This window comes from Pelmatolapia mariae, linkage group LG17 (genome assembly GCF_036321145.2).
Source record: "Pelmatolapia mariae isolate MD_Pm_ZW linkage group LG17, Pm_UMD_F_2, whole genome shotgun sequence".
Lineage (NCBI taxonomy): Eukaryota > Metazoa > Chordata > Actinopteri > Cichliformes > Cichlidae > Pelmatolapia > Pelmatolapia mariae.
The window spans coordinates 37,854,678-37,881,059 of record NC_086242.1 but is presented as its reverse complement, the minus strand read 5'-3'; the positions used below and the strand labels follow the sequence as shown (position 1 = coordinate 37,881,059).

The 26,382-nt window shown below is 40.7% G+C and overlaps 1 long non-coding RNA gene across 1 annotated transcript; it reads left to right on the top strand.

Moving 5' to 3' along the window:
• Window positions 1–14,262: 14,262 nt before the first annotated feature.
• On the top strand, window positions 14,263–15,582 carry LOC134646541 (uncharacterized). The gene is made up of 3 exons (XR_010096751.1): window positions 14,263–14,371; window positions 15,222–15,270; window positions 15,567–15,582. It is a non-coding gene; the product is annotated as an uncharacterized LOC134646541 (long non-coding RNA).
• The last annotated feature ends 10,800 nt before the right edge of the window (window positions 15,583–26,382 follow it).

Below are 26,382 nucleotides of genomic sequence, written 5' to 3'. Positions count from 1 at the left end.
CACAGAGAGAGTCATTATCCACAAATGGAAAACATGGAACAGTGGTGAACCTTCCTCGGAGCGGCCGGCCGTCCAGCCACGACTCATCCAAGAGGTCACCAAACAGCCCAGAAGAGAGCCAAAGAGCTGCACGACTCACTCGCCTCAGTTAAGGTTCATCACAAGGGGGAAGTAACAAAGTACAAATACTTTGTAAAAACTGTGACTCGAGGTTACTTAAAAAACCTATGGCAACAAAGTGACACTTGATTTACTTAAGTAGATTTTAATTTCAAGTGATTTATGTAAAATGTATATAAATGTTAATTAAATTTCAACAAAACAAAAGTAGTTGTTGTAAATATGTCTTGGATTAAGGGACAAAATCTCAAATTGAAGGTTAAAATTGCCTAATTGTAACAAAAAAAAATAATTCATTTGAAATAAATCTCTGACAAAAATTAATTTGAATTTACTAACAATCTGGCAAAGGTTTAGTAAAAAATTACTAAAATATCCATTACAAAGAAATGAATTTTTTTTGTTTTTAAGTAAAACTCAAATTGGATTCAATAAATTTACAATTAAACTTAATGACTGAATGATAAGAGAAAATCAAATTAATTTAACTTCTTTTCTGAGTAAAATGAATGATTTTCACAAAGAGAACATTCAAACAGTAATTGTTTTTATTGTGGAATATAAAACGTATAAAAAATTTATAATATAACATTTTTCTGCTTAATTTACGTAGTATGCACTGAAATTCTTCATTAGTGCTTGCCCCAAAATAATAGGAAGAATAGGCCATAATTGAAAATACAGTTTCAGCCAACTTCTCGAGAATGTCAGTCTTTACTTTGGAGGTGGGCAGAAGATTTCCATTCTTTTTATACACTCAGTGGCTCTTTCTAGTTACATTTCAGTTTTTGTATGCAGACTGTGGAATGGGGAACAGCTTTGGCCAGGGCTCACAACATTCTGTGAACTTCTGCCTTTTGAGAATAATAGTGTCCTGAGAAGATGTGGTTGCAGCAGAGTCTGCATTGGATACAACTGGATTGGATGATGAGTCATAATCAGACAGTTGATCAGAGGGGCTGCCGAAACTGGCAGGATGACCAGGGTGATGCCAACAACCTTCACAGCGTCTTTGTCTTTTATCTGGTCACTTCTGCGAATAGTGAAGTAGTCAGGAAATTCTGGACTGAAGTCGTTTGAAATCCCTTCACAACACTGCAGCTCCTCTACTGTTGGTAGGATCCCTGATGGAAGAACCAACTTCTCGATTTGGTCATCAGTAATTACATGGAGCTCGTTCAACCTAGAATAAAATGTAAAAGGGCAGAGTTAAGTTAGATTAAGTAGGGTCAACTTGGTCATTTTCTGCTGCTTCAATTTCAAAACTAGTAGTTTAATTTAATACAATCATCCATGACAACCTATTTAAAATGCATAGTCTACATAGTGATCAGCTGAATTTAAGTTGAGGGATCTTCCAACAACTGAAAAGAACACAACATTAATAACAATCGCACTCTCCGAAGTAAAAACACACACAAATTGTTAAAGACAAATTTGAATTAATACTAAAATTTTTAAAGGTGAGGTTCACATATAAAACAATGAAACGCTTTATTAGATTAAAAAGGGGATAGACCATATTTTCTGTACCAATTTGGTGACAGATCATGACATGAAATAACACTATTTATGTATTTACATACTGTATATATCCTCCCATATTTGAAAAGACGTGTCATGGTTCTGGGTCATTTTGGCCCAGCATTTTCTGTTTCTTATATTTTGTTGTTTTTCTAGATCATGATTTATGTTCTGATTCTTGAGATGGGCTGCTTTGCTTATTATTATTCTGGGTCTCAGTTTGGTTCTGGTCATGAGTTTAGTTTGATGTGAATTCTTCTTTAAGTCTCTGTCGTCCCTGGGTTAATGTGTTATATTCTTTCTGTCTGCCTCTCAGTGTCTAGTCTGCATCTTTGTGGAGTGGTTTCTTGTTTCCTGTTTTATTGTGAAGGTCTGTGTCTTATGTGAGTGTATTCAGTTTTGCCTCCCTTGTCTCGTCTTGTCAATTACTTCCAGCTGTGTTCCCCACTTGTGTGTAATCTCCCTGTGTTCTTCTTGTGTTTATTTAAGTTGTGTCTTCTTATGTTGTAGTCGCTGGTCCGTCTGTGAATCTACCGTGTGTCTTCCCTGCTATCAACCATCATCTACCCTAAAGTAGCTACTTTCCTTCATGTTCAGGTTGTAGTTTAGTTTTTTCCCAGTATAGTTTAGCTTTTGTTCCGTTCTGTCATTGTTCACCCCGTGCTTTGTATTTTCAATAAACCACCTTCACTTATCAGCGAGTGTCTGCATTTGGATCTTCCTTTATTTTGCCCCACACGGCTCATCCCACTCGCCGTGACAAGACATCCTTTTAATCTACACAATGTCATCTCTGTATCCAAACACCGTTGGGTGTTAAACATAGAAATTATGAAAGACTTATGTCAGATTAAAGACGTATTACTATATTATTTCCTGAATGTACCTTTGTCTTGAAGGTTGTTCTACAGAAACAGAAACATTGTGACTGTGTCTCACTGATACACGACCAAGTTTAACTGGAAACTCGCATCATCCCTCTATGTCAGCTGTGCCTGCACTAAAGTCACAGGACTCCGACAGCATGAAAATGAAAACCAGTAATGTCGCTGGACTGAGCCACTTTAGCTTAATTACCACAACTGAAAAACACTGCGTGGAGACAAAAGCTTCGAAAAACTGTGACTGACAAAATACCACACAAATGATTTTAACTACATCACTCACCACTGAGTGCGAAACATTTTCATAAAATTTTAAAAGTAAATGAGGGAGGTTACAGCCCATCGAAATATATCATTGATATATTTTTTTAATATGGTAAAACATGTGGTTAGTCAAAGCTCTTATGCTAGCAGTCCACTTCGTGCCATTTGGCGTAAAAATACGATACTGTCATTACAGTGGTCATTATTAATCTAATTTTGACGTATCATACTGTTTAGAACTTTTACTCAAAACTGCTATACGTTATTGTTTAAAACTTGTCGTATTTTTGAACAAATTAAGATAATCTTACCTCGGACAAAATGCAGGTCATCCACTGCTGAAGCATGTGTGTCCAACGGACTACGGGAGGAAGTCTAGAATGATTGAGATGAAAATGCTTTCATCAGTTAAATTTATTAGATTTCTTCATTTTTCATGGTACTCATACATTTCTTTAAAATCTGCTCAAACTATTGCTTAATTTACCCCAAACAAAACTGTGTAAATTTAAATAACTGAACATCTCAAAAATGTTTAATTTTGCTTAGATTTAATTAAAACAACACATACATGTTTTTACTGAGTAATAGTTACTATTACTTTCCTATTAGATACTAATTAACCCAAATCACAGTTTTTACAGTATACTCTACTGTTCTAAAGTAGAACTTTCAGGTATCTGTACTTTACTGAAGTACTTTTTACTTTTCCTCAATACATTTTGAAACAAATATCTGTACCTTGGACTTCTTACATTTTCTCGTTACTTTTAGTTTAACAAATTTGCAGGGAGTTATTATTTTTGTCACTCTGAGCCTTCAGCCTTCAATAATCACCAGGGGACAGTCACATAAAAAGAGATGACGTGTGCCATAGTAATGGGTCCAAGTGGGCCGCTGTGTGGTTTTGTTTTTTTGGCATAGCTCTGGAACGTCTGCAGGTGTCCAAAAGTTGTGGCTGCAGTACTTCAGCATCTAATGAGTCCTACAGAAGACGATCAAGCATAAAGGGAGTAACATGTTGTGGCAGGTTATTTCAAATGCAACGTTTCTATCAGCTCAACAAACATCAGCAAACATGGCCCTGGGTCGGTGACCCAGTGTTTTTGGTTTTTGTACTTTTTTCTTTTGATTTCATCGTGGATTGTGACTATTTGTGTTTTCAAGGTTCAAGGTTCTTTATTTGTCACATGCATAGTTATACAAGTATAACACACAAGCTGTGTCCCAAGACCAAGAAGAAGAAGAAGCTTTGAGCCAGGGGGGAGGGGGTGAGTGAGTGAGTAGCTGTGTCCCAAGACGTCAGCTGCATCCTTCGGAGGACCCGGCCTTCACAGTCTACGTGGGCCGGGTCCTTCGAAGACCGAGAAGGCCGGAAGTGCGAGGCTGTGAAATGGGACGGTCTAGCCTTCAGATTTGCGTCACCGCTGCCTCGGTGGAGTTTAATAAACTCGGCCGTCTGCTCCTTGCTATCTAAAGTATAACAGGACACTGCGGTAAATTCTCGACCGTCTCACACTTCTCTTTAATCCGTTTTCTGTTTGACGTTTGTTCAGTTGTGTGAAAATCCTGGAGGAACCCACCCGGGGGATTAATAAAGCTTTATTTAATCTAATCTAATCTAAAAACTTTGATCTCAGCCAAACCGATTTACTCCGGAATAAATAAAACACTGAAAAAAGCCAAACAATTACTGTGGAGTCCAAACTCAGACCCCGCTGACTCAGAGACTTATTCCCGTGAAGGAAAAAACAAGGCAACAACGATCGATCGATTTACTTGCGCAAGGGAGGCCTCAGTCGCTATCTCAGGAACACACTTCGAATCCTATCACAAATGACCTCGACTCCGGCCTCCGCTCGCTGCCTTTTATTGAAAAAACTGTTACAATACACAATAGTTTACACAAGCACCTCCCCTCGTAAAACCCCCCTTGGTTACAAAGACAAGGCACTGTATGTATGTGTGTGTGTGTGTGTGTGTGTGTGTGGTTGTGTGGGTGTGTGTGTGCGTCTCTCTGTGTGTGTGACTTCCTGATCACAACATCCTTAGTCATAAAGGGGGTAATCTCCCCCACACCCAATGTATGGTTCAATTCCTGTATTGGTTCACCATACACAACACAGTGAAGCCATAAAAGGGCAGGAAGCTTACCAAACATCAAACAAACCTTCACAAGGGATGTGCTTGTGATAAAACACTACAGCCCCCCCAGAACCTCGAGAGGCTGGGGAGGGGGACAAAGGAATTCCTTTGATCACAGAGCTGAAACAATGTAGAGGTGGTAAGCATAAAAATGACAACATTTAACAATTCACTTTAACAATTACATTTTTAAGTAACCCGAGTGCCGAGTCTTCGCGTGTGTTTTGAGTTTCCTGTTTTATTGTGAAAGTCTGTCTTATGCCAGTGTGTTCAGTTTGTGTTTCCCCTGTCTCGTCTTGTCGATCACAATCAGCTGTGCCTCCCTCCTGTGTGTAGTTTCCTCGTTCCCATCTGTGTGTTTATAGTGTGTGTTCTCTCATGTTCGTCGCTAGTCCGTCTGTGTATCTTCCCTGTGTTTTCGCCCAGAGTCGTCCGTTCAGGTTTGTTTTGTTACTCATTCCCAGTTTAGGTCACCTTTAGGTTTTGTTTTGCCCGCCGTGTTTCTGTTTGTGCCACCAGTGTGTGTAAATAAAGCTCGTTCATGTCCAAGCCAGTGCCAGCGCATTGTTGTGTTCTATTTTATTCTAGAACACAACAATGTAATACGCATTTAGTGGTAATAAGCAATAAGTGGTAATAAGCAGTTAGCATAAGCAAAAAGTGAAAACATGATTACCATTATATTACATTTACTGTGCTCCTAGAAAAAACAGTAATTGATCAGACTAATGGTTGGTGCCAATCTTTGGTCCATCCAAAGGCCTAATTATAATAACAATCGAATATTGCTTCAAATGTATTTTATGGAAAATATTTAAGTTTTTTGTTTTTTGGGGCTAAAAAACCAGTGCGCTCATGTGACGAAACTGGGATTTAAAGGGTTAAAACCCCCAAAATATAATTAAAACTTTATATGAATATTTCAGGGAAAAGTAGTTTTAAAAGACTGACCAATTTAAAGTGGAAAAAATATGACTATATAATATTTTTACAGCACTTTTTAGGGCGTGGCCTTTTTGTGGCCTTAGGAACACGAAAGGGTGCATTTTTTAAGGAACTACCATTAAAGACTGGGAACTCTTTCTCGTGTGCGGGTTCCATACCTGAAACTAGTGTCACACAAACTGTTGTAGTTGCGCGTGCTCCTCCGCCCATCAGTGTTTCAGCCTCTCGTTCACTACAACCAGCACCGCCTGAAGCTCTTTCGCTAGCCCAGCCAGCCACTCCACCACAATCATCACTGCTGCCCGCAGCCCAGCCATTTGCTCCGTCATCAGCAGCTCTGTTTGCACCTGAACCATTAGCTCAGTCGCCCTCAGTTCAGTCCACTGTGCAGTCGCCCTCAGTTCAGTCCCCTGTGCAGTCGCCCTCAGTTCAGTCCCCTGTGGCAGTTCAGTCTCTAGTGTTTCCCGCAGCTCAGTCATCTACTCCGCCACTAGCTCCATTTTCACCTCAGCTATCACTTCAGCCATTAGCCCAGTCTGCTATTCCGCCTCCTATGTTGCCATTAGCCTAGTCTGCAGTTCAACCTTTAGTTCAGCCACTTGTGCAATCCATAGCTCAATCACCTGTTCAGTTCCGAGCTCAGTCTCCAGCCCCGCCACTAGTTCAGTTCCCCGTAGTAGCTCGGTCTCCTGTATTGCCACTAGCTGAGTCTGCTGTTCAGTCCGCAGCTCTGCCACCCTTTCTGCCATCATTCTCACCCATCCATTCTTTGCAGGGAAAAAGTATCACGCTAACACTACCTTAACCCTCTGGGGTCCAGGGTATAATTGGCCGTTTTTCACTACTTTTGATTTTACCTCTATATTTCACCTTTAAAAACTGTTTATCTTGCCTTGTTTGGTATCATTTTCAGCACAACCTCAAATATCTGAAATTGGAGTTATTTTTTCATTTTGGCATATATTATTAGCACAGTTGATCTAAATCCAGACAAAAAATTCAATATCCGAGTAGAAAAAAGTTATATTTTTTACTGTAAAACCCACAAACATGTTTAACGAATCATTTTCATAACTTGAAATGCAAATAGAAATTGTACATTTCTAAAAATTATGCACAAGTTTTGCAAACAACAAATTTATATGGTACTATTTACCTAAAAATGCAGCCAAGGCCTCAGGCGTTTTTATATAACCATTTAAATCTATTTACAGAACAATCAGGTGTTCTGCATCAAACAAGGAGGCACACAAATTATTTGAGCCAGTCCAAAATAATAGTTTGTGTTCAGTATAAGACAGAAGAGAACACCAAAGGCCAAAACCCTGCAGGTCTGACAGCAGGAGGTTTGTCAGTCCTGTTTTCCAGGTGGAGACAGCGTTTACACTGGAATCTGCCTTTGATGGCTTTTTTGGAGCAAACGTGACATTCAGTAGTATAACTGACACACAATACAAAACAATAACTACACAACACACTAACTATAGCCTTCAAACACACTAAACGTCACTAATGTCTCACATATGAAAACTCTCTCTCTCTCTTTCTTTCGCTTGCCCGCTTTCCGTTGTGGGTGTCACTACTAAAACGTCCCCCTCTCCCTAAACAACCAAGTGCCACATGTTGCCATATCATTTTTTTTGATTGGCTTACATGGTAAACTTTAACACCAATAGGGAAGGGGGTGTTTTTTATTTTTATTTTTTCTCTCCCAAGCAGAGATTGTTTGCTAGCGCTGTCCGTAGATAACGCCGTTTTTACCTTTCTTCCCGCTCTTCCCGCTGTAAACTCTGGTTTTCCGACTCAGAGTCGCTGCATCTTGTAGCTGTGTCGTCTTAAATTGGTCATGTGATGGGTGAGAATGATGGCAGCAGAGACAGCCTTCGTCTCTGCTGGAGGGCCCGAGGAGCCTGTCCAGCCTCATGCCTCGTCAGCTGGAGGGTCCGAGGGGCCCGTCCAGCCTCATGCCTCGTCAGCTGGAGGGTCCGAGGGGCCCGTCTAGCCTCATGTCTCGTCAGCTAGAGGGTCTGAGGGGACCCTCCGGCCTTCGTCTGTCTTCGCTGGAGGGTCCGAGGGACCGCTTAAGCCTTCGTTTGTCTCTGCTGGAGGGCCCGAGGGGCCCGTCCGGCCTATGCCTGCAGCGCTGTCGCCCGCAGCTGGTCCCGCCTCGTCTGGTCCTGCCTCGTCTGGTCCTGCGGCTGCCAGGCCGCCATCCGGTCCGCGTTCTCCACCTCAACGTCGCCGGCCACTTTCCTGGCCACAAGCTGGACATCATCGCCGTCGAGGGTGGCCCCAGCCTTTCGGTTTAGTTTTGGACCCCAGCTCCTGGGATTTTGATTTATTGGACTCCTCTGTTTCTACTTTGGACTCTGTTTTAGACTATATTATACACATCCGGCCTGTAAGGTTTCAGATCTGCAGATGCTTAGCACCGTGCACATCTCCCTTCCGGAAGGTAATGATTGAATAAAATGATTATAAATATTTTGACCACTCTGAGCCTGCGTCTTCTCTGTCTGGTCTGAAGAATAAAAGAACCTGGGTCAATAGTAGTTTCTTGCAACGTGTACTCAGATATTTATGCAATACTTATGCAAGAATGCTGTTTGTTGACTTCAGCTCAGCATAGGTAAAGTTATTCCCTCCAAGCTGATCACCAAACTTGTGGATCTTGGAATCAGCAACTCCATCTGTACCTGGATCATGGACATTCTCACCAACAGACCCCAGCATGTTAGGTCAGGCCATAACTGCTCTACCACCATCACACTCAACACTGGCACTCCACAGGGCTGTGTGCTGAGCCCGTTCCTCTATGACTGCAGACCTAGGTATGCATCCAACTCCATCATCAAGTCTGCAGATGACACCACGGTAACTGTCTCATCAGTGACAACGATGAGACTCGCTACAGGGAAGAGGTAAAGCACCTAGCTGTGTGGTGCTGACAATAACTTGCTCCTGAATACCAGCAAAACCAAAGAGCTCATTGTGGACTTCAGGAGAGAGGAGACAGACACCCATGTCCCCATCTGCATAAATGGCACAGCTATTAAACGGGTCTCCAGCTTCAAGTTCTTGGGGACCCACATCTCTGAAAATCTGTCCTGGTCAACTAACACCTCCAGCCTGGTCAAGAAGGCCCACCAGCTCCTCTTTTTCTTGAGGACACTGAAGAAGAACCACCTGTCTGCTGACATACTGGGTAACTTCTACCACTGTACGATAGAGAGCATCCTGAACAACTGTGTCACAGTCTGGTATGGGAACTGCTCTGTTGCTGACCGCAAGGCACTGCAGTGGGTGGTGAAAACTGCCCAACGCATCACAGGGACTCTACTTCCTTGAGGATGTCCACAAGAAGAGATGTCTATGCCAAGCACGCATCATTCTCAGGGACTCCTCTCATCCTGCCAATAAACTCCTCCAGCTCCTCCCCTCCAGGAGGCGCTACAGGAGCCTTCAGACTAAAACCAGCAGGTTTAGGAACAGCTTCTTCCTCACAGCTGTCACCCTACTGAACTCAGCCCCCTGCTGAACCTTTCCATCCACACTCACTTAACTCTTCTACACTCCTCCTCCCAGTGACCGTGATCATTTCATTCTCAACATTTTCATTCAACATTCACCATATGCTCACATTGGTTACTGCTGTAGTTTTAGGACACTGACATAGTATAGTCTCTGTTATAGTGCCTACACTGTTCACTATTATAGTCTGTTCAGAGAGCTACACTTCCACTGCTCTATATATATTCATAGCACTGTAGATCTGTTTACCTCACACTGCTACATCTGTATATATGTAGCACATATGTATATTTGTTCATAGTACACCTGTTAATCTGCCTGTCTGTACAGCAATATAAAACATCTGTATGCTATACATTTGTCTGTAGTTCAGCTGTATGTTTGGTCTCTCTGTTCATGACTATTTCACCACTTATACTACCCTTATCTGTATAGACCATTACATCTGTATGTTTGCTCTCTACTGAACTTACTTGTATATAATCTGCTCTTATTGCACTTACTGATTAGATGCAAACTGTATTTTGTTTCCCTGTATTTAGACATGTGTAATGACAGTAAAGTTGAATTCTAAATGCTATCCTAAACATTTAAACAAAAGCAGCTACAGGAGAAGTTTTTAGAAGTGGTTTTAAGAAGGCCAGTAAAGAGAGCATAGAGACAGATGGAGGATGCCACGTCCACTGAATCTACATGCTTCCCATTTCCACCTCATCCTTCCAGTGCTCTACTATACTCCCTGCTCTCTCTACCACAGCTGCCTTTGAACTTGCCTGGGCCAGGTCTGAGTCCAGCTTTGCCAGATCACATGACACAGGGGTTTGCTCTGATGTCAGCAGGCAGGTCAGTGGAGCCCTCTGGTGATGGATATATGCCAGTGATACAGGAGGAGGCCTGAGAACAGACAGCGGGCTTAACTAGCAGGACAAAGTAGCATGTAGTACTTGAAGGAGTCATCACAGCCAATCAGCTCTCAGGAAAATGGAACATCACATAAATATTTCTCTTCTTTGATTTTCATCAATGTATTTCCTTTGATATGTTTTCTGTCAATACTTCTGCCTGATTAGAAGCTCATAGGCAGTTCCTGTCACTCTACAATAAAATAATGTAAAGGCTGCCCTCTCTGCCCTCCCACTAGCTGACCTAACTGACACAAGTAAACTGTGCTAAGATACCCTACATGGACTAAGGTTCTTGGCCACATACATATGGATTTGCTTGGCTGTAGAAATCATGCCATGAAGCTCCCAGCGCACATTTTTGAGGTTTGGAGCTCTGCAGAGCCTTGGTGACTTTTACTGACTATGCACCCCTACCCATTTATTATGAACAAACAGCACAACTGTTTGTGCTTTTTTTCTATATTACACATGCATGATTTAGATTTATACTTACGTGGCAGCTATTCACTGGCCTGACAAAGTTATTTGAAATGATGTCATGTCATGAATAACACAAGTTACTTTCCATGAAAAACTAAAAGTGGGGAGAGTCTCAAAAAATGAATTAGACGTGTAATTTGACATATTTTCTTGTTTTGTGTGTGTGTTTGTCTGTGTGAAGTTTTGATGTGTATCTGAAAAATGCAATTTTGAAAACACTGGAAAGACCTCAGGACAAAAATTCCCACCAAGGCTTTTCAGTGTGAAATTTAGTGTGTAGAGAAAATACCTGTGCCAGGTTGTCTCCATCTAGTGGTGAATAATGCCTTACCACTACATCAGGTGAGTTTTTCACTGTGCAGTGTCACAAAACTCATTCAACAACGCAAACTATTTAAAAAATGATGTAGGCAGATCAAGGCAATGTTACAGATTCAGTAAGTACTGAAGTTTATCGTAATCCTTCAAATATGCAGGGCGTCACACTAACACAGCTGCTTATGTCCAGCATCGCTCTGTTATTATCAATTTGATTCAAAACGCGACCAGTTTAATGTCTTAAACTAAACTGGCATTAAAGTTTCAATGAACTAAAGTGGTCCCCCTGAGTCAGCACCCAGAAAGCTCGTCTCTTTGAAAAATGTGGCCATAAATACGAGCGCTGCTAGGATCTTAAAACACTGGGGCTAAATCCAGACCTGAAACCTTTGGAAGTTTCACTCAGTAACAGCACCTTTTTAATATTATTGACTATATGTTATAGTCACATTTATATAAAATGTCAAACATTATACGTTAGCTAAAGGTTGAAGTCACAGAATTATACTGAACAACAACGCAATTTGAGTTCTTCTTGTTTGTTCTATATATTTGATTTATTGTAAGCAGTGGGAGTAAAACCTAAAGAAAAAATAGTAAAAATAAATGAATCTCTGCTCTTACAGCTTGTGCTTTTATTGTGCCGTGATATCTCCTTTGAAACTGTCCTCTTGCTTGTCTTTTGGATGCTCACCTTTTCTTCACCTTTCCTGTTCCTTTCACCAAACTGCTGCACTCTTGTTCTCTGCTCTCGCCTCCTGTTCTGGTTATAATTAGAATGCAGTCAGCATGTGCCAAACAAACTCCCCCCAAATCGATCATGTTTGATATGGTGATGAGGTTTTTAACATCTTATTTATCAACTTATTTAATACATAGTATCAATCAATTATTAAACAAATAGACTGTAGAAAAGCAAATAATAATGCACTGAGCAAGTTCATGCCATAAGAGCTAAATGGCCATCAAAGAAAATCCTGAATGCCTAATACAGGACAGGCCAACATTTAATGCAGCCACAGATGGACATCAGTCAGCTTTCTGCACTTTCCACCTGATCACATCTGTCCTCAAAGTCATGTCACTTCCTCTTTGGTTCATTTATGTTTACTTTTACATTTGCAGTTAAAATAAATTTAGTTATTTATTTCAGTTAGTATTTTTAAAGGTGCAGTCAGTCATTTTTTAGGTTATTTGACAGAAAAAAAGGATCTTGTACTTGTAGACAAAAATAGAATAGTGGATAACAATGACACATTGTTAAACGTGTCATTGGTCACTGCTTAATTTCCTCATTCTTTAAGCATTACTCATCCTTAGTATGTCATTTATAAATAAAGATATACCTTCTTAGAAAGAACCACTTCTGAGCCTGATCTCCTTACTCCAATGAGCTTTTCTGAGTTATCATTGTGCCAGAGGAGGAGGGCATCCACTACTTCTTTCATGTCACCTGAGTTCGCCTGTGGGAAAGCACAGCGCCGAATCCCCTGACTATTTCTTTGAATTCAGGAGTACTAGAGAACTAATCTTGAGTGATTACTGAATTATCTGACTAAAGCCAATGAACCAGAGAAATTCTAAACTCTTAAACATCCCAGGGATGTCTGAATTTGTGTCTGCACCTTCACACTCCAGATATGAGGGATCATACCTGTTTTACCTCCAGTGTTGTGCCAAAAAGTCATCGTCTGACAAAAACTGATTTCCACTTATATTGGTAAATAGACTTTAATGAACATGATTTACAAAAGGGTATATATCAAATTTAATAGCGACCCATTTTTTTCAAGTATATTTATAACTCTGTGTTATTGTAACTATATTAAAATCAACCCAGTCCTTTTGGGACACTTAAAATGTGTTTAGAGAACTGTTATTATATTTGTTGCAATTTCTGCTGTCCTCTTGGCCAGATTACTCTTTAAAAAGTCATTTTAATGTCAAATGAATGAATAAGAAGTAAAAATCACTGCCAAAAAGTGATTGCAGCTTCTGACTTGTGACAGGAATGTTGTTTGTGGCACAAGATGACTCGATATCACTCAGGAGGGATACATATGACATGTTTCACATATTATAGACCAAAAAGTTGTCTATAGCAGTTTAAATATGATCAACTGGTTTTTTAAAAATACCGGGAATTAGTTTATGGCAGATAAGACTTTTTGACACAACACTGGCTAACTGACAAGACCTAGTTATAAGCTAATATTACAGTTGAATATTATTGCACCTATCCTTGGGCTCCAGTATTCTAAAACTGGCACTTCCCCTCTGATAAACCATATGATTATGTAACAAATATGTCAGCTTACCAAAGAACAGAGGACAGTTTATTCAGGGTGTGACAGCATTTTACCACCTGTGTCCAACATATCAAACACATTTCTGGACTGGAGCACGTACATCCTTAAAAACTCCAGGACTTCATCACAGCCTCTCTCACATCCGCTTTACATGTGTAGTTTACAGGAAACTTAACTAACACTGGGTGAATTTGTTTGTAGCAGGATAAAATTAGGGTCCCTTATATGAATGGGATTTAAACAGGGAGAAAGAAGAGAAATACTGGCATCAGTTACCAACAGTTCACTTAATATCAAATTGAGACTCACTTGTGTTTAACCCTGGAATATGTGAACATATTACTTATTGAGTCCTTTCTCAGTCCATGGGTTGTAAAACCGCAACATCCTCCATCCGTAGTAAGAGAAAGTATCTGTGGCAATAACCAAAATGTCTCCATACAGCCTTTGTGAATAAGAAAATAGCTGGCCAGGAAAATATTTTTAAAAAAATCTTTTTAAAATGTATAGAGCTAAATATGAAACGTGTCTGTGAGTCCTTCAGTCCAAATACTGGAGGTCGAGAAGAATATATACACTGTAAAATGTAATATTGTGTTTAATTAAAAATATTAAATAGGCTGAACTCAATTTTTATCAATTTGTTATTAGAACTCAATTTAAATAAGTTACCAGTACTTTTTATGCATAAACGCTGATAAACTCGATTAATTTGAGTTGTCTTAACTTAGAAAAACTAAGTAAGCTGGAAGTTTTGCTTCTCAGGGCGGAAGGATGAAAGATGTGTTTTGAAAATGCCACGTGACTACCGTCCTCCTCCCTCCTGGATCAGTCCGCCTGTTCACGGTGCATTCTTTATGGAATATGTTGAGCAAACCTGGAGAAGCTTCAGCTCAAGATATTATTGTTGTCATTGCTGTGGATCTTTACCTGATACACTGACTTGGTGAGTAAATGTTTACTCTTATTCAAACTGATTTGTGGCTTCTCTTAGTTTAGCACCAGGTTTATAATCTTGCTAGCTAGTTAGTGTTAGCCTAGCGTTGCTGCTGCCGCTGGGCTCATGTTACTTAAAAATTAACACCACAGCCTTAAAAACCTTACATAAAACTATGTCGGTGAAATTTTCTGTTGATCGTTTGAAATAATAATAATAATTGAATCGTTTGAGATAAGAGCCCAGACAAAATTCTTTGGGAGGTGCAGCCGTTAGGGGTGGGGTGGGTGTGGGGGGTGGATAACAGAGCTTTCCGAAAACGTGGAAGCACTTTTGCAAATATGTGATATTTTGATAAATTAAGTAGATATTTGAGCATTACACAGCTACATTCTCGCCTGAAAATATCTTAAAAGGTTATTTTGTGACCCAGAAAGGGTAGTCTGGGGAAAAGGAGGATCGCATTTGTCGGCCGGTTGTCGGAGCCTGTGCGCACTTGTAAGCGCGGCAATGGCGGAGGAGTGCCGCTGAAAAACTTATTACTTTTTCTGGGTCACAAAATAAACTTTTAAGATATTTTCAGGCGAGAATGTAGCTGTGTAAAGTTCAAATATCTGCTCGATTTATCAAGACATCACATATTTGCAAAAATGCTCCGACGTTTTTGGAGACGTCTATTTTTTCATGCTTTGTGGCAGCTTTTGAACATCTGTGGCATCTATTAATGTCAAATCTAGCCTTTATTTAACAACATAAGCAAATTCTATGTTACAATGATTGCACAGCCATTAAGGATCAAATCAGTTTCTGAAATATGTTCTGTTTTTTCTCCCTCTGCTTGCTTCTTACTGTCTTTGAGGCTCGGGACCAGCACTCCTGTTGTTGGACAGAAAGACATCAACTCAGTGGTAAGTGTTTTGGTTTTCCAATATATTAGCAACTGTCAGTGACATTTATATTAATCAGGCTGAACTTTAATCATATTTTAGATCAGCCTGTTTTACTTATTGTTGTATTTGTGCTTTGGTTTGGGGAAGTTGTTTCTTTACTGATCTCCAAAAGTTGAATCTGTTCATCTGGACGTAGCGTTTTGTGGAAGAAACGTCCAGATGAACAGATTCAACTTTTGGAGATTTACTTTCCTGGATGATTGAGAATGCATCAAGACGTTCTTTACTGATCTTTTCCTGTCTTCTGTTATTAGACTTGAGATATGACTGCACTATGCTGTTGCTGTGACTCCAGTTAATTCTACAAGACATGCTGTGTAAGTAAACAAACAACAACAGTTTGGTCTGCATTTCTTCAAACTTAGTTTAGAGGGTCTACACTGTATATAGTGAAGTCTGCAAGTTTTCTAACAGCAAAATTTGTTTTGTGCCCAAATCATTTTGCACATCATTAGAATGAAAGTTATTGGCCATGTTTGCATAGCCCTTTTTAAAATGATGCTTTCATGACATTATTGTGTGTTGCGTGGTGGTCACGGCTATCCAGACTGACAATTTGGGACATTGAATGTCACCTCTCCGGTGGGGAGGGAGCCTGAGATTGTCTAAATTGGAGTCTGTTCTATACCAAATGCAGAAAAAAATGTTTTAAGAAAGCAATTAAGTTCATGTTCCAAAAAATATGATTGTTTGCTTGCAGGACAACAGGAGAGATGAGTCCTCCGTCACAGATGGTGTGGTCAGTGAAGATGGTCGCCTGCAGGTTCAAGCTCATTGCATCTCCAACCCACATCCACTGCCACTGTACTTAAGGGAAGTTAAAGACTTTCTTCTGCACCTACCTACATTTGGATCACCTCGATCCATGATAGTCATTCAGGCAGTAACGCCTGGACTGGAAACAAGCCATCCTTAAAATATTACAACATTCCAGCTCCTGTGTTGGAATGAAAAACAAATGTGTTGTTTAAATTAGAGACTGCACTTGTGACAGAACAATAAATATTTTATTTTGATTATATAAGTAATGATGGCAATATAATTGTTTGTTGTTCAGCAGAACAGTGTCCAGTATGTTGGCTGTTATACTTTGTTGTGTTTGAAAATAAAAGTTGGGCTCATTTTAACATCATTGCAAAAATTGTTGTTAATTATTTTTAATCATATTCATGGTACCACAAATTGTTTTTTCATTTAGTTGAACTTGAAATGTTTGTCAGTAGGTAAACAATTAGTATTGTCAGAAAGTCAGAAATATCAAGTTATTCTTAATACTGCAGACTTGCAATGTATAAGTTGTCCTAACAGTCATCTTAAGTAAGCTGTACTTAGTTTTTTTGAGGCAACGAGTTTCCATAATTTTTTTGAGTTCTGGGAACTAACAAGGCTGTACAGTGTACTCAAAATGAGTAAGTTGCCCTAACTTGGTCATCTTACGTAAACTTGATCCAATTTTTTGAGTTCTGGGAACAAATGAGCTTGTACAGAGTACTCAAAGTAAATAAGTTGTCCTAACTTAGTCATTTTTAGCTAAGCTTTACTCAATTTTTTTGAGGCAACGAGTTTCCATAATTTTTTTGAGTTCTGGGAACTAATTAGATTTTACAGTGTAGCAGCCGCTGATCCCTCAATGGCACCAGTAAGAGGGCAGGACAGCAGGGCCTCTTCCTCAGCAGAAAAGTCTCCTCCACTGCTAGCAGGAGAATGACAAATGAGTATTTTAAAAACCTACTGTGTGTACAGATATCACCGCTGGCTCACACAAGCTTGCTCTGACACAGCTACAGACCTTGGCTGTGTCCCAATCCAGCAACCGCACGCTCCTGAGTAAGCATTTTGAGACCTATTACGTCACAGCGACGCGACGACGGCTGTCCCAATCCGAAGTGTACTCCAAATGCGTACTCCAAATTTGAAGTGTGGTCCGCTGTACACTTCGTGGTCCCATATATCCCACAATTCATAGCGTGGCGGTGGGTGTGGATAATTTTGCTAAAAAATACAGCAGAGTGCTGAAGCGGAGCGGCCGAAGAGTAAACTTTCAAAAGTAAGTTTACTGAATATGATGTCACTTATTTATGTGTGAATGTTTAATAATGAAGAACATTAAAACATTACTGTTGGCCACATGTCAGCAAAGTTATGTGACATTAGTGATGTTTGTACTAACTTGGTTTTAGAGCCTTTACTTTCAAATATACGCCGTTCAATAGTTGACCTTAATCTTACAGAGAATGTGATGATTTTATGGATAATTAAAGTCAGTCATAAATCCACAAACACAACAAGCTGAAAGTCAGTGATGCTGCTCGGTTTGCAGTCCTGAATATCACGGCACAAGCAGGATTCACTGCACTGTTAATGTTAGCTATGTTATATTGCTGCCTCTGTTCGGTGGTGTCGAGCCAAACGGACTTTAACGTGTGTTTGAACGAGCTGACGGTTCACTCGTTAAGCTGAAAGAAAGATGCTTTAATCACAGGAGTCACACATGTGTCCACTGGACCATCTGGGAACTCTTCTTGTTTAGCACTCGTAATAACACAAACACTAAATCCTCCTTCTCTTGTGCTGTTTTGTAGCAGTGTATACACCTGAGACTGTCACCTGTCTGTCTGTCCTGCACTCTCTCTCTGTTTCTTTCTCTCTGATTGTGGAATAAAAGTATGAACATGTATTTATAAGTTACACTTGTGTTTGAATCCTGCAGCTTATGCAAGTGTCAGAGTGAGGACAGACTGAGGGACCCACTGCTGCACATCATCTGTGAGGCTTTGCACCCCTGATGATCCACCAGGACAAACTCAGCAGTGTGTGAGGAAGAGGAGGAGGAAGAGCCAGCAGCAGCTGACAGATGGAGAGAATAGACAGACTGTTTCCTGTTTGTGAAGGACTGCTAGGAAAGTTTAACGTAACTAATTGTCTGTCCTGAAACAGTCTTATTAGGTAATGTTCAAATAATGTTATCATTCCAGTGTTTTCAGTGTGGGAGAAAGTACTCAGGGCCTTCAAGTTACACACTATGAAAGGCAGCAACAAGTTTAATGTTCAGAAACCTAAAGTATGTATCAGCAGCAGAATGGAGCTAAAAATAAATGTTTGTTTCAGTTCTATGAAGCTTTGAGTATTTTGGATTAGTAGTACTGCTGTGTTTGTTGCATCATATTGCTGTAATTGTTTATATGCTTTATATATTCTGAGCTAAGTTGATCTATAGTGTTACATCATATTCTATAAGGATGTTATGTGTTTGTATACTTTCTGCCCAGTTTTACCCATTTAGCAGAAGTCAGCCGGTTTAAGGCTCTGATATCTATTCTGTATGACTTAAAGCAGTTATGACATGGTCTGATTTTCTCACCCAATAAAGGAATATTTAATATATCAGTCTACTCTTCATTCTATCAGAAACAGTTATCACAGCTTGTACATTTTCTTTTTACACTGTCACAAAATAAATATATTGTTAGTGCTTATTATTTTTAATATAGTTTGCTTGCAGTTTAAGTGAGGGCCAACTTTGAGTATAAACTAGGTCGCAGGCTGACAGGAAACTGCATGCTTTTGCAGAGCACAGGAAGTGCAGACAGAAAGTGAAACTAAGCAGAGTGTTTTGATCGAAACTATGTGTGACGTAGCAGAACTATATATATACACATCCAGCTTGCAATGCTTTCAGAACTGTGGGTGCATGATAGCGCCTAACAGCTCTCCGTTTCCGGAAATGTACAATAAAGATCATTTTTTGAGCTTGACCACTCTGAGTCCAGTCTTTCTCTGTCGCCAAAAGAATTCAAAAGAACGGAATTTAATAACACATATATGTAAGCATTGAGCCAAATGTAATGTAATGCCAACATATTAAACGAACAATATTTGTCTCTTATCTATATATACACTGTCAAAGGTACTTGTCTTTGAGTGAAGATTTAAGGTGATAGGACATATAAATAACTGTAACTTGAATCTTTGACCCAGAGTTCAAGCTCACTGCTGTAATATATCCTGTAAAAAAAATAAAAAAATAAAAAAAAAAAAAAAATATATATATATATATATATATATACATACGCATGTGTATCGAACAATACAAAATTTTTAATTTATTTTATCAACTTTTCTTCTGACGATGCTGTCTGTGTTGAGAGCTCAGTGGATCTGCGTTCGACTACTCCGCCTAGGCTGCAGTGTCGAGCGCAGATCAACTGAGCGCAGCGCAAGCTAGGAAGACAGAAGCTAAGCTCGTTGCAACATGGCAAATTGAACCTCCCCCACCCTCATTTGGATCTGGCCTTTGGAACTATTTTGGTCTTCATGTGAAGTATGACCAGTGTTGGGAAGGTTACTTTTAAAATGTATTCCACTACAGAATACTGAATACATGCCCCAAAATGTATTCTGTAACGTATTCCGTTACGTTACTCAATGAGAGTAACGTATTCTGAATACTATGGAATACTTAATATATTATCATGCTGTTTACAACTACGTGAATGTACTATTGCTGTGATTTATTACTGTTACTGAAGGTCCGAAACGTAGTAAAGGGACATCTGGCTAATACGTCGGGTTCGTGTCGGGCTGGTAGCCGAAAACTAGCTTTACTTTGTTGTCTGGGTCAACTTTGCTTGCGGGAGACAGAGAGAGGCGTTGAAAGGCTGCTCCAACGGAACTTATTGTTTCCGGAGGAAAACACGAACACAGTGTACAGTTGAGTCTTAATAGCTTACTTACAAATGGGCTCCTCAGGCACTCTTCTTGGCTGCAGTGGTTATTATTATATTTACATGCTTCCAGCTCCCGTTTTTGCTCCGTGACAGCTCGGACTTTTCCTTTCTCTCCCTCCCTCGCTCACAGACACATAACGTGTATGGTAGTCCATTCTCCCTGCAGCACGGACTACACTGCTCATCAGGCTACATTCTTTAGAGCTATGCCTGTAGCATTCTGCCTTTTAGCTTAGCACAACAACAACAACAAAAAAGCGCTCTCTCACCCAGGAAACACACAGAGAGAGAGCGTCACCCTGTAACCATGGCAACCGTAACACTGCCGCCTGGAACAACAAAACGTAGCTGTCAAACAAACCCAAACAATCCTGACCCGCGACAATATGAAACAAGGAAGTACCGCCGTGTATTCCATTTATTTCACCAAAGTAACTGTATTCTGAATACCACCTTTTTAAACGGTAACTGTAACGGAATACAGTTACTCATATTTTGTATTCTGAATACGTAACGGCGGTACATGTATTCCATTACTCCCCAACACTGAGTATGACCCTGAAGTTAAGCGCGTCATGGATAAAAGTAAAACAGTATGTCGGATGTGCCATGCAATGCTCAATTACATGGGTGGGAACTAGTGTGTTAGCGCAGTTTGCTCGTTAACATGTTGACGCTGTCCAGCCCCACGCACGGGGCAATCCGCGGTAGCTCGTTAACGGAGATTTGCCGTGTTGTGGCGTTAACGTCATTTCAGATTAACGCTGACAGCACTAGTGGGAACACAACGAATATGACTGCACATTTACGCCGACATCATCCTAGTGCAAAGACAAGTGGAAGCAGACAAAAGCAACAAGCACGCATGCTACAAACTTTACCCGAGTCATTTAGACAGCCGTTAGCACTTGATTCTCCTTATGGGGACCTGATATGTTTAATATGCTGCTGAGAGTATACCCCAGAAGAAGCGTATAGTATAGCTTTTATTTTGGAAAGAGCCATTTCTCTGTAATAAACTCTCTTTTCCAAAGATGAGGGATTTCTCGATCAGATAGATTTACTTTACTTTGTTGTTTCAGCAACATTAAATGTAAAAACTGTACTTTTGAGTTAAAATGTATATTTATAATTTTAATAAATGACAAATTAAAAAAGCATGAACATTTTTTTGTATCGAAAAAATATCGAACCGTGACACCAAAGTATCGAACCGAACCGTGAATTTTGTGTATCGTTGCACCCCTAATATATATATTTATTTATTTATTTATGAAGGCATGCCGGCTCGGACGTCGCCCGGATCAACAAGGTCCGCGTCAGGTGTTGAGGAACCAGGGCACCCTGACGACAAGTGGGCTACTGGAACAAGAACGCATTGGTGGGCAAGAGACGAAAACAGGACGTTGTTGGAATGCTACTATGCAAGTAACCCTGGCGGAAGGGGTTACATGAATAGAATGAGGGACCTATGGATTCTTCGATACCCAACATCCACAATGACGGCGAAACAACTAGTAGCTCAGTGTTCCAACGTTCGAAAGAAGGGACTGCTCTCACAGCTAGAAAATGACGAATTACAACATAAATGCTACGGCAAGGGGGAGCCAGGACGCCAGGTCAGGGGGGAGATATCATCACCCCCACCCGAGATTGGGTACCAAGCCCCAAGTGCGATAAGAGAAGGATCGTTGAGTGCGAGAGGAACTGACCTGAAAGATAGGATCATGGCCAAGCTTGAAACCTGGACCCCCCGTAGCCGGTTACCAAGATTACGTGAAGTACCCTCAGAAGGTCTGCTAGATGATGTTAATGCAGCACTACGGACGATGCCTACAGCCACGATTACCGAGACTAACAAGATGATCTACAATATGGCAACAGTGATCAGTGAGATGCTTGGCTACAAGATGAACAGCCACAAATGGCAGTACCCTCCATGGAGAAGGAGGCTACAGACTAAAATCAAGGTAGCACGGAGGGAGGTCAGCCAACTAACGGAGTTGCAGAAAGGTGCGACAAAGAAGGTCATCAACATCAACACCTACGCCCTGCCCGTGATCAGGTACCCTGCTGGGGTAATAGGCTGGCCAAAGGAGGAAATAGAAGCCACTGACATAAAGACAAGAAAGGTCCTTACCATGCATGGAGGGTTTCACCCCAAGTCCAGCATCCTGAGGCTGTACGCTAAGCGGAAGGAAGGAGGCCGGGGACTGGTGAGTGTCAGCACCAAAGTCCAGGATGAGACAAGAAACATCCACGAATACATCACGAAGATGGCCCCAACTGACAGCGTGCTCAGTGAATACCTCAGGCAGCAGAAACCCAAAAAAGAGGAGGAAGGCGAGGAACCATCATGGAAGGACAGGCCCCTGCACGGTATGTACCACCGGCAGATAGAGGAGGTGGCTGATATCCAGAAATCCTACCAGTGGCTGGACAAAGCTGGACTGAAAGACAGCACAGAGGCACTAATCATGGCAGCACAAGAACAAACTCTGACTACAAGATCCATAGAGGCTGGGGTCTATCACACCAGGTAAGACCCCAGGTGCAAACTGTGTAAAGATGCCCCAGAGACAATCCAGCACATAACAGCAGGGTGCAAGATGCTAGCAGGCAAGGCATACAACACCTCTCGGATTCACTCACTTGCCTGCCCTCCTGTCACAGTACTCAATCGGACCACCATCTCCTGGAGACCAAAAACTGCTCACTCGGACCACTCACCCCTTCCTTGCCATTCCTCCACTTGCCAAAGTAAGAATGTTTCTTTATGGTTCATACTCACCAGGATTTCCAGACTCGATCACTAAAACTTGTCTCCTCTCATTCTAGTGTTCAGAGCCTCCAGGTCATGCTTCCTGCCCGGTGCCCCTGTACATATCCCCTCGTCACAATTCTCTGGTGCTTTCATAAATCTAGTATTTCTCATAGTTAGCGTCACTCCTGTTTACCACCGTAATTGAAGTCCCATGTTATTCCTCATAGCTCACAGTATTTGTCAGGCCCTAGGAAATAAAGTTCTGTTTATCACACTCGTCCGTGCCTCTGTGTACGATCTGCGTTTGAGTCTGGTTGTCGGGTTCGGCCTTGGCCGTGACAATTAGCTAATTGTTATTTACTAACTAATCTTAAATGACTGTTTAGTACAGAAATGAAGCCCAACAATCATGTTTTTACAGTCCCGTGGTCTCAGCCTCAGATACTCAACTAATCAAAGTGATGTCATAAAAAATATGAATGAACAAAAAAACATTTTTTCTCCTTCATTTATGACACAAAGCTGTATGAAACGTTTCTCGCGGTTAGTATCATGGTTGCTAGGCAACCTGAGCAGTGTGACGAAGGCTAGGCCGTCCCATTTCACAAGCCTCTCACTTCCGCACTTCTCGTACTTATAGTACGCACCGTACGTAGTACGCGTACTGCGTGTACTTCAAGTGTGCGGTCTCTTAATTGGGACACAGCCAATGTATGGTTTAACCAAATCATCTTTAGATATATAATGGCACTTATTCCTCCAAATAAAATTAAAATTCAAGCTATTAATTGTTTTAATAACTTTATTTGACATTGATAAAGAGTAAGCCAGATATATAAATCTAGATAAACTATCCATTTTGGTTAATAATATTCTTCCAAAAATTGTGATGTCTCTTTGTAACCACTTATTTAAGATTGTCTTACATTTTTCAACATTATCTGAAATATTTACTTTTTCTAAGACTTTGTGATCCTTGGAAATTGTGATGCCCAAATATTTCACCTCCTTCTTCACCTTTATATATGTACTCGCCTCTGTCAGTGCGCCCCAGGGCACTGACAACGTAGCTCCCCCCAGGGCAAGCTACGTAGCTTGTACAACGTAGCTTGCCATCACCAGCGTGTGAATGTGTGTGTGAATGGGCGGATGACTGAATGTAGTGTAAAGCGCTTTGGGGTCCTTAGGGACTAAGTAAGATGCTATACAAATACAGGCCATTTACCATCTTTTGCTGTTTCTCCACTTCTTATTTTCTCTTTTTTTCTCAACTGAGCTTTCAAACTTTTCTTGTCCATCTTTCATTGGTTTTAATTTTGCACAGTATGAACACCCATCCACCAACTCGAGGATCACCACAACATAACCTAATAGACCTACACCTTAGTTCACAGATTCCTTTGTCTAGGGTTTATTTCGCAGAACCCAGGATTCAAATCATGAATACATAATGGGCTTGGATTTACAACATTACTAATGAAATGTGCTCTATTTGGAAGCTGCCCCACCCCACCCCCCTTTCGACAGGTTGTGTGTGAGACTTTAAATCATCAAACTGTGAATTATAAATTTTAAATTGTTATTGATCCCTTTACCCCTGGTCCTAAAGTATATAGTTATTTTCTTACTCTTCTTATATTTATTGTCTGTTTACTTGTACTGCTGTAACTGGAGCCTCGTCTCTTTATATACTGGACTGTATGTAGCGGAGATGACAACAAAGTTTACTTTGACTTCAGCACAGCAGCAAGCAGGCGCACCGAGGGCTCTCGGGCTCACTTTTCACTAATAGAATTTCGAAAAAACATCGGTGCAGATTGCAGTAGATTGCAGATTGTATCATAATGTCTTGTGTTTTCGTGTTTGTTGGTTTGTTTTTATTTTGTTTTACTTTGCGAGTTGGTTATTAGATGCTGCGTCCATACTCCCAGCAAATGGGCGGCAGAAAACCAATCGGTGCCTATGACAGCTCCAAAATGCGCTGGCTGATGTCGGGGCAGCATGAGTACGAGCAACATTATTTTGGAGATGCCCATGATGCCGCCCCCACCACAATGTCGCCCTGGGTAACTGCCCATGTCGCCCATATTAAAAGCCGCTACTAGAAATACCAACTCATGAGCTGTCCACAAGTGAGAGTGTCTTCAGTCGTCTCAAAATTATGGAAGCCCGTTTCCGCCACTAAAAAAAAAAAAAACCCAAAAAGGATCAATAACTCGAAATTTCGAGTTATTAACTCAAAATTTCGAGTTAGCAATCTATGTGATTGGCAGTCGGAGGCGCAGCGGCAGATTGTGCAGTGAGCATAATCTGGAGAGATGACAGTAGACTTCAGGAGACATCCCTCAACACTGCTCCCCCTCACCATATCAGACAGCGTGGTGTCGACTGTGGAGATCTTTAAGTTCCTGGGTACCACCATCTCCCAGGACCTGAAGTGGGAGACCAACAGGACAGAAGCAGACTGCAGCGGACTGTACGGGCAGCAGAAAGGATCATCCGCACCCCCCTGCCCTCCATCCAGGACCTGCACCTTTTAAGAACCAGGAAACGGGCAGGGAAAATCATCACAGACCCCTCACACCCTGGACACAGGCTTTTTGACCTGCTGCCCTCTGGCAGACGGTACAGAAGCCTGCAGACCAGGACCACCCGACATAGGAACAGTTTCTTTCCCCTCGCCATCTCCCTTCTAAACAGTTGAACTGTCACACTGCTCCCACTGCCAGACTGCAACTGCACCTTATGTACATTCTGTGGTATTCCTTTCATTTCATTTCTGCCATCCTGCATTTCATGTATATAAGATGTAGATTGGTTATTTATGGTTGGTTTACACAGCTTTGTGTATCTTTGTGTATGTATGTGTACACGTATATATCCACATATCCTGTCGTTTACGTATTGTTGTATTACACTACTGGAACCAAATTCCTTTTATTTGTCTGCGCATATACATGGTCAATAAACGCGATTCTGATTCTAATTCTGATTCTGATATGCAGAAACCCTCATATCTATCATGCTAATGCTAGCATTGTTAAAAAAAAAAAAAACTTATCAAAACTGGAGCATCCTGTCTTCAATACAAAATGGGAATTATTACAGGGTATACAAACTCAACAATCCATAACTGAAAACAAGACAATTTTCAAATATGGGTTGATTGTAAATTTTATTGAAAAAAAAAAAAAAAACTCGGAATGGATTATTTGACCTATGGTCATTAAAAAAAAAAAAAAAAAAAAAAAAGAAGAGTAGTAAGTAAACCATTAAAAAGCATGGTAAAATTTGTCATTTTTCCGGTATATAGAACAGCAGATACAAAAAGAGTTTGTACGAGTACCTAGGAGATACACCCGTGTCATTTTTTTGCAGTAGTGCAATGCTGAGATTTCCATATATACTTTGTCCGTAGTCCATGCAGAGTTTCAACTTCTCTACATCGTTTCCATGCCAACAGTGTCAACACTGTTGGATCAGCCATCATCAGAGTGCTCGTGTGTAAAAATTAACATTTATATATTTATTCCACATTAAAAAGAAAACCGGGCTAGAACAGGTCCAGTATGGCGTGGC